Source organism: Pleurodeles waltl, chromosome 6 (genome assembly GCF_031143425.1).
Source record: "Pleurodeles waltl isolate 20211129_DDA chromosome 6, aPleWal1.hap1.20221129, whole genome shotgun sequence".
NCBI classification, from domain to species: domain Eukaryota; kingdom Metazoa; phylum Chordata; class Amphibia; order Caudata; family Salamandridae; genus Pleurodeles; species Pleurodeles waltl.
In genome coordinates this window covers 1,500,591,786-1,500,606,625 of record NC_090445.1, presented here as the reverse complement: position 1 = coordinate 1,500,606,625, position 14,840 = coordinate 1,500,591,786, and positions in this window count along the sequence as shown.

The following is a 14,840-nucleotide window of genomic DNA, read 5'->3' as shown; positions in this document are numbered from 1 at the left end:
CCACATGGTCCCGCAATGTGGTGACAATCAGGTTGAGTGCCCCAACGATGGTGCCCATTGTGGAACTGATGGTTCTCAGTTCTTCCCTGAACCCCATGTACTGTTGCTCCTGCATGACCTGGATCTCCTGGAACCTGGCCAGTACCGTCGCCATCGTCTCCTGGGAGTGGTGGTATGCTCCCATGATGGAGGATAGGGCCTCGTGGAGAGTGGGTTCCCTGGGCCTGTCCCCCTCCTGTCGCACAGCAGCCCTCCCAGTTCCCCTGTTTCCAGGTGCCTCTGTCCCCTGGACCGTGTGCCCACTACCACTGCCCCCAGGTCCCTGTTGTTGTTGGGGTGGTGGGTTAACCTGGGTGCCCTGTAGTGGTGGACACACCGCTGATTGACGTGTCCTGGAGACAGAGGCATGGGCCTGCTGGGTGGGAGCTGTGCTGGTGTTCCCAGAGGGGGTTGGGTCTGCTGTGGCCTGTGGCTGTGTGAGGGGAACCGACTGTCCCGAGGTCCCCGATGGTCCGGGCTGGTCATCTGGGTCCAAGGAGACAGAGCTGCTGTCATCACTGGTGGCCTCTTCTGGGGGTGAGATGGACATTTCTGGACCCTCCTGGGCGGTGTGGTCGCGTTCGGGTCCTGCAGGGGTATAGAGGTATGGTTATTGCTTCAGTGTGTGCCCTATCGGTCAATGGGTGGGTGCCCGTGTACCCCAGGGCTGGCATTCCTGTGTGTGGGCGTTTGTGAGGGTGGCTTGTGGTGGAGATGTGTATGTGCAGTGGGCATGCTTTGGTGATGGGTGTCCATGCTTTGTGGACGCATGCAGGTCTTGGTGTTGGGATGGGTGGGTTGTGATGGTGAGCCATTTGCAGGGAGTAGGTGTGATGGGGGTGGGGGTATGTGCTGGCATGCAGGTGGGGTGGGAGTGGACAGAAGTAGTTAAGATTTGACTTACCAGAGTCCATTCCTCTGCCTACTCCTGTGAGGCCCTCAGGATGCAGGATGTGCAAAACTTCCTCCTCCCATGCTGTAAATTCTGGGGGAGTAGGTGGGGGTCCGCCGCCAGTCTTCTGCACCGCAATGTTGTGCCCTGATACCATGGAACGCACCTTCCCCCGTAGGTCGTTCCAGCGCTTCCTGATGTCATCCCGATTTCGTGGATGCTGTCCCACAGCGTTGACCCTGTCCACTATCCTTTGCCATAGCTCCATCTTCCTGGCAATGGTGGTGTGCTGCACCTGTGTCCCGAAGAGCTGGGGCTCTACCCGAACTATTTCCTCCACCATGACCCGGAGTTCGGCGTCTGAGAACCGGGGATGTCTTTGGGGTGCCATAGGGTGGTGTGGATGAAGTGTGGGGTGGTGTATGTGTTGTAGAGTGTGGTGAGTGTGGTGATGTGTGGTGTTTTGTGCGTGGATATTGTGTGGGTGATGGTATGGTTTGCCTCTGTGTGATGGTGTTGTCTAAGCAGTGCTGTCTATCTCTGGCTTTCTATCGATTTTTTTTTTCAAAGGGGTTTGTGGGTGATGTGGGTGAGTGTTTTATATTGTATTGGGTGTGTGGGAGTGTTGTTTGTATGTGTATCAGGTGTGTGTGTTTCAAATTGTCCAATGTGGTTGTGTTTTGTAAGGGTGTGTGCATTTTGACCGCAGCGGTGTGTACCGCCAATGGAATACCGCGGTTGAAAGACCGCCGCGTGGATTCATGGGTCGTAATGGCAGGGGTGTTTTTCTGTTGGTGTGACGGTGGAGGTTTGGTCATCGCCAGTTTTTCGCTGACCTTTGGTGTGGCGGACTTTTGTGGATGTCGGGTTTTTAGCGGTTTGCCAGTTGCGGGTCAGAATGACCGTGGCGGTTTACCGCGGCTGCGGCGGTGTTATGGCGGTCTTCTGACCGGCGGTAAGCGCCTTTTACCGCCGAGGTCAGAATGACCCCCTTTGTCTCCTGGAAAAGTAAAAAGTGGAATTGATCAATATAATCCTGCCAATCCGGATTTATTATTTAGCCTTCAGGTCTGCTGTATTCCAGGAGAATATTGACTCATTTTTGGACCGTGTTTCTCTAGGGATGCTGGTAATAGGCTGTTTCCCAGTTGCTGCAGTAGGTGACCCTCCCCAGCCTTCCTGATTTATTTGGTTGCCTTCAGATCTACGATTTGAGTTTGTTTTTTAAAATAACCAGAGGAAACATGCTTAGGAGCAGAGCTATCAGGGCCCGGAGCTCCCATTACTAATGGTTTTGCACCTTTTAAAGTACACTCAGCAGGACATTATCTTCCATATTAGGCAATACGGAAAACCTGTTACTGGTCACAACATGGGGTCTATGCTTGGGTTGCCTCCCAGTCTTGTACTAGCTTATGGCTGGAGGGTGTAACAGACTCAGAGCCACTCTAGGCTGCAAATGCTTGTAAGAGAACCCCAATGGAACCAAATTAATACCTTCAGACAACTGAGAATGGGGCAAAGAAGAATAAAATAAATTGACTGGCTAACTCTGGATAGTAGCAATTAATAACCACACAATCCCATTTATCAATTTTACCTTGGGGCCCACCCAACCAATTCTTCTAACAAATAAAATGTCATCAGACTCCACTGTGGGTAATCCGTGTTCCTAGATAGCCAGTGGCACACCTAGGGCCTCATTATGAACATGGCGGTTCGGACCGCCATGCGGTCGGAAAATAGCACCACCGGCATGGCGGTCTGAACCGCCATATAATGCACAAGGGAGGGCTGCCACAGGTGGCCCTCTGCCACAGCCAGGTAGCCTGGCGATGGCGGTTATCATTATCCGACAAGGCATCGCTGTAAGCAGCGCTGCCCTCTGGATAATGAACCCCTGTTTCCCCTGCCAGGGAAAGGCTGGTGGAAGGGGTGCTCCGGGGCACTTGGCATGGGCAGTGCAGGGGCCTCCGTGAAGTGCCCCGTCGCGCAGGTCACTGCCCGATTTACAGGCAGTGATCTGCGCGACGGGTCTTGCTGCACCCGCCGCACAGCAGCATTGATGGACCAGCTGGCAATGTCCCGGCCCTGCATTTTGCTGGGGCGGCAGGCAGAAACACTGTTTCCACCCACCGGCCCAGCAGAATGTACATTAAACGGCCAGTAGGGTCTCATGGGGGCTGGCAGTCTATGAAAAGACCGCAAGCATGAACACAGCAGGGTTTCACACCGTGTTCACAATGACACCCTTGTTCTTTAATTGGATTGTTGATTCTTCCGCGCACGATGGCAAACAGGGAACGTTTGTAAGAATGGTGAAATATTGGCAGCACTCTGGGGGAAGATTTGAATGGTTAAGGCTTTCCTTTCTTGTGTCAATTGCAGAACTACCTGCCAAAGCCATGCAAAGGTATTGAAGAGGGCTCTGGTGGTTCCTGGAGTCGGTGGTAGGTTGCTGATGGTTAACACCACCTACATCCTCTGAACCTCCTGAAGCAGTACATACAGACTTGAGAGGTGGCCTCTCTCCCCCCTGGGGCCTATACATAATTGACGAGCAGAATCCCAAGCCTCAGGGCTTGAAGTGGCAACATAACCAGATTATTTAGCCAAAGTGGCTGGAATTTGCAAAAAGGCCATATCTGCTACCTTCGCCTCAATCGCCTGCAACTTGTCCTTTCTAGAAATGAGACAAGCTTCAGCAGTTTTCCTAACTTGTAACAAAAAATCAGACATGACACTTTCATTAGGCCATTAAATTCCAACCTGAAGGTATCAATTCCAACTTGGGGCACAGTATGTCTATCAATGTCAAAGCACAAGGGCTCCTTCGTGCTTGATCGCTCTGATTGCTGCTTACTTTTAGCAGAAGGTGTAGCTGTTATACTAGAAGAACACAGTTGTTTGAATGGAAGGTGACTCTGGACTTGATCATCTCCCTAGTCCTTCGATTCCACATAATCTGGGCTGACATCATATTATTAACCACTTTAGCAGCGCTTGAGACCCTCACGAGTGAGTTGTGCGCTTTACAAATTCCTAATTGATTGACTTCTCCCTTTCGTGCATTCATGTGCTCTGCTTCACTTAAAGACTGATCAGAAGGCACAAGGCTAGTTTGACACTTGTGCAAGTCAAGCGATAGGCGCTGCTCAGCTAAATCAATCTCTTTAGTAACGACCCTAACCGCCCTTACCAGAAAAGAATCCAGAGTGGTGCTGAGTGGGACCTGAGTTAGGCCAACATTGTCCTTTGCCCCCAAAATCTTCCTTTCAACCATGTTGAAATATTAATATAAAGCAATCCGCTGAATATGTCAAAATGTAAAAACAATAATGAACTACAGGTAGAATTAAAAAAATAACAGCTAAAGAAACCTTTGTACCCTTGAAGAGCTGGAGCCAAGAGGATGGGCCCAGCCTAGCCTCTTCCAGATGATGATGGGTGAGGATGGGCCTGATCTTAGCCAAAGTGCGTCCCGCACAACGAGACCAGATGAGCAACTTTATCCACCTCCAGGTGCGGTTGAAGTAGCTGGTGGTCCTCCTGCTGCACTGTGCTGTTGGTAATGGTAGTCCCTGGAGCACCTGGGCAGGTTTATGGGTCCCACACAGAGGGAAAAGATGATCAACTTTATGAAGTGGCTAGTGGTCCTCCTGTGTTGCTGGTGATGGTAGTCCCGGGCACCCCGGCCAGGTCTATGCAGATTCAGATACAACTGTCTGTCACCAGCTCTGACATTGAGTCTGATGTTTTCTGTCCTATGAAACTTAATTTCAAATCAATCAGTGTGAAGTTCAATATCATGTAGGGACATAACATTCTTAACCAGAACCATATGCTTATCTATTTTAATTTTGACTTGACTGCTGGCACTTCCAACACATAATAAATAAAATTAGCAAATCAATATATAAACTGCAAAGGTGGTGTTTCAATTGATAACATAACCTGAAGCTAGAACTAGTGTTGAATCAACATTCTGTAATCACTTTCATACTGTATAGTAGACATACTGCATATATTACACATATAAAAACACATTTGCCTGTAACTATGTCTGACTACAGGATTTGCCTGTAACTATGTCTTTGACCTGAATTGTCATAAATACCCTGGACGGATTATGTTTGTGATCATGCTTCTAATGCTTGTACCATTCCGGTGATTTAAACTTCATTTTAATCTGTGGTATATCATTAAGTAAATGCAACTATTTTTCAATTGCTCTAAAATATTGGCACTTAACATCATACGCTTGGTAATATAAGTCAATGGTGATCTTTGCTTTGTACAATGGGAATCCATCACGGTATCCTTTCTCCTAATTATCCTACTTAAGATTACTATACTGCGTGGGATACTGTCATTACAGCCCTGATTTCAGAACTGTTTTTTAAAAGGCTATGGGCCCCATTCACAAAGGTAAATCTTGACATGAAGTCTGAGATTTACCTGATTTGTAAGGACCCAATTCACAAAGGTATACTTAGACCTGAAAGCCTAAGTGCCTCATTATGAGTTTTGAGATCATGAGACTGCCAAATTCCCGGTGGCAGCTGGTCTTCCAAGACTGTGGTGATCCGATCACCAAATTACGGCTTTCACAGGTGAGCCCGCCAGAAGACCGACATCCCCGCCAGGATCCTGACGGGGTGACCGCAATCAGGATTGTAATCAGCCATGTCGGCACTGAACTCCGTGCTGTCTGGCTGATTATAACCACACTTTCCACCAGCCTTTTCATGGAAGGGGAGCCTGCCATGAAAAGGCTAGTGGAAAGCCAGTGCCCCGGGCATGAGGGTTCCCTACACTGCCCATGCCCAGTGCATGGGCATTGCAGGGGTCCCCCTGCCCAGCACCGTTAGAATGTGCGCTGTCTACTTTGGAGTGCTAGGATGTAAATATCCTGTTCCCACTGAGCAGCCTGGTGAGAACACCTATTGCAATGTTTTCCAACAGTCAGCCCGGTGGGAACATTGTAATACACTAGGGGGACACGTACCACCAAGGCATCCTCCCTGTGAGTTTGGCAGTCCTATGGTGGGACCGCCAAACTCATAACGAGGCCCAAGTCTAAACTTAGACTTCAGGTCTAAACTTAGACTTCAGGTTTAAGTTTACCTTTGTGAGTCAGGCCCTTAGACTTCAGGTCTAAAGTTAGATGTCAGTGCTCAAACTAAGTCTCAATAGGGTATTCTGTTTATAATGATAATAATGGGTGAGCACTAGTTACATAGAGGATACTATTACACATTTTTGGTGTATATTTTTTCTTGACCACTTAGAGGTCTAGATACCGAAATTTAGTTCCCAGTGGAATTTATTGTTAAGGCTACATTACATGGATTGTTATTTAAGGAGGATTCAAGTAGGTAGTCTAAAGTGATGGTAATATGTGATTTAAGAGGTCTATAAAGGAACCCAGAAAAGAACAATATCAATTTACTTGCACTTTCAGTCCCAGTGGTGTCCTTCTAATACACCCCATAATGATGATGGTAAAGGTAAGGGAAAAGCTGCAGCCCATGGCTTTGATTTGTAGCTGATGAGGCCTGTAATTTTGTTGAAGAATAATGTGCAGGAGAGAAACATATCACTCATCCCTAACAGCATGCCTGTTTGTTCTCAATAGTTTGCTTTTCCAGTAGAAACATAGGCCCTCATTACAACTTTGGTGGTAAATCCCACTTACCGCCATGCAGAAGACCGCCAACACGCGGTCGCAGAATTCCGCTACAGCTATAACGACCCACAGCTAGGAATCCGGCAAAATCCAAACACCTACACAAGTCCGCCACACCAAAGGTCAGTGATAAACTGGCGATAACAAAACCTCCACCGTCACGCCAACAGGAATACGTCCACACTATCACGACCCATGAATCCACGCGGCGGTCTTTCAACCGCGGTATACCACTGGCAGTACACACCGCCGAGCTCAAAATACACACACATTTACAAAACACAACCACATTGGACAATTCTAAATACGCACACCTGATACACATACACACACCACTCCCACACACTCAATACAATATAAAACACACAACCACATCACCCACAAACCCTTAACACCAGAATTGCGACAGAAGGCCAAAGAGAGACACCTCCATCAACAAACTAGCATCCACAGGCACTCAACACCATCACTCACACAACATCCGCGCACCTCACACAACACACACAAACACATCTCCTCACACACCAGAACACACACCACCTCACACATCACCCACACCACCTCATGGCACCGCAAAGACACCCCAGGTTTTCTGAGGAGGAGCTCAGGATCATGGTGGAGGAAATCATCCGGGTAGAGTCACAGCTATTCGGATCACAGGTGCAGCACACCTCCATAGCTAGGAAGATGGAGCTATGGTGCAGAATCGTGGACAGGGTCAACGCAGTGGGACAGCATCCAAGATCACAGGATGACATCAGGAAGAGGTGGAACGACCTACGGGGGAAGGTGCGTTCCGTGGTTTCAAGACACCACATTGTAGTTCAGAGGACTGGCAGCGGACCCCCCACCTCCTCCCCCACAACTAACAACATGGGAGGAGCAGTTCTTGGCTATAGTGCATCCTGAGGGCCTCGCAGGAGTAGCAGGAGTTATGGACTCTGGTAAGTCAAGTCTTTAACTACCATATCCCCCACCCTACCTGCATGCTATCACATACCCCCACCCTCGCCCTCAACCCCATTACTCCAACTCCTCACATATGTCCCATTATCACAAACCACACATCCCAACACCAAGCCCTGCATGCAGCAACAAAGCATGGACACCCATCACCAAAGCATGTCCACTTCAGATACCCACACAGACCCCAAAACAATTATCACACAAGGTCCTACACAAGACTGTAAGCACTGGGGTGAAGGGTTACCCACCCATTGCACACCATGCCACACACAGATGCAATAATAATGCCTTTACACCCCTGCAGGATCCCTACCCAACGTCACCGGACAGGAAGTTCCAGACATGTCCACCCCCCCCCCACAGAAGAGGCCCACAGTGATGACAGCAGCTCTGTCCAACTGGATCTAGATGAACAGCTCGGCCCATCTGGGACCTCAGGACAGTCGGTTCCACTGACACAGTCACAGGCCCCCACAGAGCCTCCCCCTCAGGAAACACCAACACAGCACCCACCCAGTGGGCCCATACCTCTGTCCCCAGGACATGTCAAGCAGCAGTGTGTCCACCACTACAGGGAACCCAGGCAAACCCACCACCCCAAGAACAGCAGGGACCTGAGGGCAGTGGTAGTGGGCACACGGTTCAGGGGACAGAGCCCCAGGAAAACAGGGGAACTGGGAGGTCTGCTGTGTGACAGGGGGAGGACAGACCCAGGGAACCCACTCTCCATGAGGCCCTCTCCAACATCATGGGAGCGTACCATCATTCCCAGGAGACGATGGCAACGGTACTGGCCAAGGTTCAGGAGACCCAGCGGCTGTAGGACGAACAGTATTTTGGGGTTCAGGGAGGAACTCAAGTCCATCAACACCACCCTGGGTACCATTGTAGGGGTGCTGAAGGACCTTGTGAACACCAGTAGGGACACTGTGGCACAACAAGGGGCCCCTGACACCAGCCTGGACGATGAACTGCCCACCACCTCCGCCGGCGCTAGTGGACAGGAGGCACCGCCACAGGACCACGACACCAGCACCCCACCCCCTGCAGATGAAGAACCACCCCGCAAGCGGTCCCTGAGATCCAGGACAAAGACAGAGAACAATGCCAAAAAAGCCCAGCAAAGAAATGAGACCACCCTGAATGTCATCCTTCTGTTCCACTTTGCCATCCTGTCCATCCTTTATCTGCCCTAGCTCCACTTCCTATGCCCCTTTGGACAATGCACCTGTGAGACAGATAACTGGACTCTGCCATGGACATTCCTCCACCATCACCCCTGACCATTTTACAACCCCCTCCACTATTTAGCACTTAGATAAACACCCTTGAATCACAAAACAATCTGGAGTCAGTCTGTGCTTTCACAAATGTGTATTTGCAATAACTGAGGAAAATAGCAATGTCCATTCTATTGTCAACATACCTATGTCACACAGCTCTAGTCCATGAGGTAACATAGCAGAGGTCACACAGTGGGACCCACATCTGTGAAATGGAAAGGCAAAGTGACAATTCAGGGTCCATACACTGGGTGAAAGTGACAGACAGATGATAGGTCTAACAATTTTATCAGATGTAGGAGGCAGTGATGTCTTCTTACCTGTGTCTCACTGGAAGTATTGCTGGATCACGTTGTTTCTGTTGTCTATGTCCTCTTCTTCTGCCTCCTCTTCTTTACTGTCCACAGGCTCCACAGCTGCCACAAGACCTCCTTCTGGACCATCCTCCTGCAGAAAAGGCACCTGTCGTCACAAAGCCAAGTTGTGCAGCATACAGCAGGCCACGATGATCTGGCACACCTTCTTTGGTGAGTAGTATAGGGAACCACCTGTCATATGGAGGCACCGGAACCTGTCCTTTAGGAGGCCGAAGGTCCTTTCTATCACTCTCCTAGTTCACCCATGTGCCTCATTGTAGCGTTCCTCTGCCCTTGTCCTGGGATTTCTCACTGGGGTCAGTACCCATGACAGGTTGGGGTAACCAGAGTCACCTGAAAATGTTGAGGGAAATCTGTTAGACACAAACTAACCCTTAAGGACAACGCCAGACAACTATTCACAGGGTATAGGGTAAATGTCCTCACCTAATAGCCACACACAGTGCCTCTGGACTTGCCCCATCACATAAGGGATGCTTCTATTCCTCAGAATGTAAGCGTAATGCACTGAGCCAGGAAACTTGGCGTTCACATGGGAGATGTACTGGTCGGCCAAACACACCATCTGCACATTCATTGAATGGTAGCTCTTCCGGTTTCTGTACACCTGTTCACTCCTGCGGGGGGGGACCAAGGCCACATGTGTCCCATCAATGGCACCTATGATGTTGGGGATATGTCCCAGGGCATAGAAGTCACCTTTCACTGCAGGCAAATCCTCCACCTGAGGGAACACAAGGTAGCTGCGCATGTGTTTCAGCAGGGTAGACAACACTCTGGACAGCACGTTGGAGAACACAGGCTGGGACATCCCTGATGCTATGGCTAATGTTGTTTGAAAAGACCCACTTGCAAGGAAATGGAGTACTGACGGGACCTGCACTAGAGGGGGGATTCCTTTGGGATGGCGGATAGCTGACATCAGGTCTGGCTCTAAGTGGGCACACAGTTCCTGGATTGTGGCACGATCAAGTCTGTAGGTGACTATTACATGTCTCTCTTCCATTGTCGACAGGTCCACCAGCAGTCTATACACCGGAGGATGCTGCCATCTCCTCACCTCCCCCAGCGGACGTGCCCTATGGATGAGAACAGCGAGCACAGAGTCAGCCAACACAGAGGTAGTAAAAAAACAATTTTATTGCACACATTTGTCAATACGCTATGTGCCTGTCTCTGTGTATATGCAAGGCCTATATATGTGTGACACATTTAAAATGAATGCCATGTGGCCCCCTGAAATGGCGGCTGCCTGACCTGTAATGTGGGACAAGGGGATATGAGGTAACTGCGCTGCCGTTCTACACCGTCGCTGTAGGCGGTCGAATACTGCAGCGCAATCCTGCATTGGTTAACATTGGACCCTATGGGTTCCAGTAGCCAATGACGATGTACGCCAGCGGTGACAGTACCCACCGCCGTGGACATGACAGCCATTTTCTGTCTGTTCACTCACTTAGTACCTGATCTTCGACAGGAGAGGACCTACATTGCAAGTGCTGCTGTGACCTCAGTCTGGAAGCGACGATCTCTCATGTGTCTGGGGAAAGGGCCCCTGCCTTCACATCGGCGGAGTTGGAGAAACTAGTGGATGGGGTCCTCCCCCAGTACACGCTACTCTAAGGTCCTCCAGAGAAACAGGTGAGTACACTGGGAGCATGCTGTATGGGCAATGCATGTTTGGAGTGGTGTGGATGGAAGATACGGGCGGATATGAGGTCTGCATGATCGGACGGTGAGTGTATGTGCGTCAGGGCAAGAGTGGGAACGTGAGACAATGACTGTGACGGTCCGAACGGTTAAAGATTTAAATTTTCCCCTGTACTATTCCTCTAGGTCAGCGCCCACCAGAAGAAGGATATTTGGCGTGCCATCGCCAAGGAGGTCCAGAACCTGGGGGTCCACCACAGACAGAGCTCCTACTGCCGTAAAAGATGGGAAGATATTCACCGCTGGAGCAAGAAGACGGCAGAGGCCCAGCTGAGAATGGCCTCCCAACGTGGGAGGGGTGCCCATCGCACCATGGCCCCCCTGATGTTCCGGATCCTGACGGTGGCGTATCTGCAGTTGGATGGGCGCTTGATGGCATCACAGCAGTCAAAAGAGGGTGAGTACCGTTACATCCATCTGACTCTGCGTGCATTGGAGGTGTCTGGGTGGGGGAGCTGGGCAGTGGGTTCCCCTAAGCTAGGGCAATCTTTGTAGCCAAGGACCCTTTGTGAGGCAGGCTAAGTGGCACCCCATCTCCACCAGTGGTAAGAGCCATCTACACCTAGTCAGGCTCCTGTGACTTCCATGTGTGAAGCAATCAGGCATAGGCCATGTACCCCATGTCCCTGTGATTAATTAGGGAACTCTAAGTGCATGGCGTAGTGCAGAGGGCTGCTGTGTCCGCCGATGGTAGCGCTATTGTATGCACTAAACATGTATTTCTTCTTTCTTCCCCCCCTTTTTGTGGTCTCCCTGATCTTGTGTGCATTAGCATCATCAGGCGGAGGAGCTGTGCCACCGGAGCAGGAGGGAGCTGCATCCCACATGGCCCTGGAGGGCGAGACAACGGAGTCTGAAGTCACCAGTGGGACGGAGGGCGAGAGTAGCTCCACGGCGGGGACAGGAGCTGAGACCAGCGACACCGACTCTTCCTTTGATGGGAGCTCCCTTGCGGTGGCGGGCCCCTCTGTGCCCACCGCATCTACAGGTACAGCCGCCACTCCCCCTACCAGCACTGCCCTCCCAGCAGCCCCTCAGCGTGTGTCCCGTGGCCGCTCACCGAGGAGGGTGGGCATCTCCTTTGCCTCAGGCACCTCAGGCCCTGCCCCAGTAAGCCCTGCTGCCCTCATTAAGGAGGCTATTGACCTCCTGAGATCCCTCAATGTTGTGCAGTCTACCATTCTGAATGCCATCCAGGGTTTAGAGAGGCAGTTGCAGCAGACAAATGCATACCTGGAGGGCATTCATTCTGGCCAGGCAGCCCAACAGCTAGCATTTCAGGCTCTGGCCTCTGCACTGATGGCAGCCATTGTCCCTGTGTCCAGCCTCCCCCCTCCAACTTCCTCCACCCAGACCCAATCCCCAGTACCTCAGCCTATCTCGAGCACACCATCAGACCAGCATGCACACACCTCAACACACAAGGGTGGCTCTGGCAAACATAAGCATCACACATCCCACAAGCACTTACACAAGCATCATACCCATGCACACATACCAACATCCACTGCCTCCACTGTGTCCCCCTCCTCCATGTCTCCCTCCTCCCTCCCTGTCACGTCTCCACTCACACCTGCATGCAATACATCTTCAGCCACTACCTCCATCACCAGCATGCCCATCACCACAAACAGCTCATGTGCACTCACCACCCCCACTAACATTCACACATCCCTTGTGTCCCCCTCATATGCCAATCTCTACATGGGTCAATTCGAGAAAATACACTTATGGTCCAACTGCCCGTCACACCTCACTGAACACATCCTGTACTGGGGTAGATATATCGATGACATTCTGGTTATCTGGACTGGCAACTCTTCGGACCTTAATATACTGTTTGAGCACCTTAACACTAACGATTTTAACTTAGTTTTCACTCACAAAGTAGACACTACTGAAATTGAGTTCCTAGATCTACGTCTGTACATCTCCAACAACAAGATCATGTCAAGACTGTACAGAAAACCTACTGCCTGTAACTCTGTCCTACATGCTCACAGCGCCCATCCCCTTTCACAGATTAGAGCCATCCCATACGGTGAAATGGTCAGAATTCGACGCAACTGCACTGACAATGAGGTTTTCAAACAGGAGCTCACAAAACTGACTCACCGCTTTCAAGCTAGAGGGTATACCAACAGACTCATCTCGGTTGCCAGTAAACGCATATTGAACAAAAACCAACACGATTTACTGATCAAGAGCCGCAGAGAACCAGGGACCAAGGGTGTTTCTAGTACCAGACCGGTCTCCTTCATCACCCAATACGGCCCTGCTAGTAAGGATGTGCTACGCATTCTCAAGAAACACTGGCATCTGTTAATGTTGGACACATGCCTCAAGGACTCAATAGGCGTGTCTCCAACCATCGTACATAGCAGGGGGCGGACCCTTAGGAACATTCTGTGCCCTAGCTTTCTCTGTCCCTCACCTCTGACTTCATCTACAGGGTGGATGCCTGCAAAACCGAATGGTTTTTACAAATGTGGCTGTTGCATTTCCTGCCAACTAGCCCTTAATAAAACCATTTCCTTTTCCTACAACACCGTTACCACGCACCACATCAAGACTTTCATGAATTGCAACACTAAGTTCACTGTCTACTGCCTGATTTGTGTATGTGGTCTGATATATGTTGGCAGTTCAATACGCCCACTTAAGGAACGCATTCAGGAACATGTCAGGGCCATCAGAAACGCTAACACCAACTATCCTATGGCTGTCCATTTCAACACCTCACATGGGGAACAGGATCTCCTGAGCCTTAAATTCCATGGCATCACTCAGGTCCCTAATTCGCCGAGATGGGGAGACAGAACCAGAGATCTACGTAGATGTGAATCCAAATGGATCATTAAACTGCGCGCAGTAGAACTAGGCCTGAACACGGACCGTGAACTTCACTTCTTTCTCGCATAAGTCGCCATTCCCCTTGTCTGCAACATTGTACATAATAATATTTTCTAACCTCAATAAGACTGTTAACCATTGTTCATCCCAGCAATGCACGTTCACCTGTATACTAATTTATTAACGCTTGTACTTAACCCATTGTTGCCTAATTCTACTAATACTGTGAACTACTGTTTATCCCATCAATGCGCATCAACATTGTACATAATAATATTTTCTAACATCAATAAGACTGTTAACCATTGTTTATCCCAGCAATGCACGTTTACCTGTATACTAATTTATTAACGCTTGTACTTAACCCATTGTTGCCTAATTCTACTAATACTGTGAACTACTGTTTATCCCATCAATGCGCTTATGTTCATTTACAAATGTGTCAACTGTTACTCCTTTTACTGCACGTCACGGTCTTCACCTGTATATGCTCTACTTGCCATCACGATGGTACAGTGCACCCATATGTATTACGTTGTTTGCTTTATCCTCTCAATATAACACATGCTAATGGCTCATACACATCTCTTCTTACGCCTCCTGTTGTCCCTGCATTGCAATATCTGCAGACACCCTTACGTTATCACGTTCCATAAGTCTTGATTCCACCTTTCCTACTGGCCATCTAGGCACTCTCTCGGCACCTAGCACCAATTTATTCTTTGTGACATCCTTACTTATTACTTTTCTGCCTTTGCTCTTTCCTACTATCATTATTGCACGCCATCTCGGAGTCCTACTCAAGATGGCCGCCGTCTTAACCTTCATAGCCCTGCTACACCCACGTTGGTCGACGTCTTAGCCTTTTTAGACTAGTCCCTCTTTTATATCCACTACATGGCCACCCTCTACTTAACCAGGCGGTTACTCTCCTCGCAGTACAATACACGCTCGTACGATTACTGGAGTGCTCACCGCTTCGCTTCTTACTGGTAAGTTTTCAACTCGCCCCACCACTTATCTCGCTGCGT